Source organism: Pyrgilauda ruficollis, unplaced genomic scaffold (assembly GCF_017590135.1).
Source record: "Pyrgilauda ruficollis isolate IOZ18807 unplaced genomic scaffold, ASM1759013v1 scaffold2274, whole genome shotgun sequence".
Lineage (NCBI taxonomy): Eukaryota > Metazoa > Chordata > Aves > Passeriformes > Passeridae > Pyrgilauda > Pyrgilauda ruficollis.
The window spans coordinates 1,997-2,848 of NW_024522251.1; positions in this window are offsets into that span (position 1 = coordinate 1,997).

The following is an 852-nucleotide window of genomic DNA, read 5'->3' on the forward strand; positions in this document are numbered from 1 at the left end:
TGTCCCCATCCCCAGGAATTCCCTCTGTTTCCTTGCCCCCTTTCCCCTCACGGTTCCCTCTGTTTCCTTGCCCCCTTTCCCTTCACGGTTCCCACACTTTCTTTGCCCCCTTTCCCCTCACGGTTCGGCCTTCGGGAATGGGAAAGGAGGAGGAGGAGGGAAGGAGGAAGAGGCCGAGCAGCGGCAGCAGAAAAAGAGCAGAGGGAGAATCTCGTGGCCCTGGCGCTCCCTGAAGTCGCCGCAGCCCCGGGAGCATCGCCCCCCATCCCGCAGGTGCCCGGGGAGGGGGAGCTCGGCTCCCAGTATGAGCCCAGCTGGTCCCTCCGTGTGGTTCCCGTTGCCTCGGCACTCCCAGTATGAGTCCAGCTCCTAGCGTTATCCCTATTTCTTACAGCTACTCCCAGTCATCCTCAGCATAATCCCAGTAGCACCCAGTAGCACCCAGCATGTACCCACTTGCTGACAGCCGCTCCAGTCACCTGCAGAACAATCCCAATCACTCCAAGTAGATCCCATTTGTCCCTAACATGGCCTCATCCAGCTCCTAGCGTTATCCCTATTTCTTACAGCTACTCCCAGTCATCCTCAGCATAATCCCAGTAGCACCCAGTAGCACCCAGCATGTACCCACTTGAGATCTCGTGCTCCAGTCACCTGCAGAACAATCCCAATCACTCCAAGTAGATCCCATTTGTCCCTAACATGGCCTCAGCTGCCACCCGCAGGCTCCTACTCACTCCCGTTATAATCCCAGTATGATGCCAGTGTCCATGAGTGTGATCAGTCTGCCCTGCGATGGCAGAACGATCCCAGTATGATGTCAGTACAAACCCAGTACAGTCCCAGTCACTC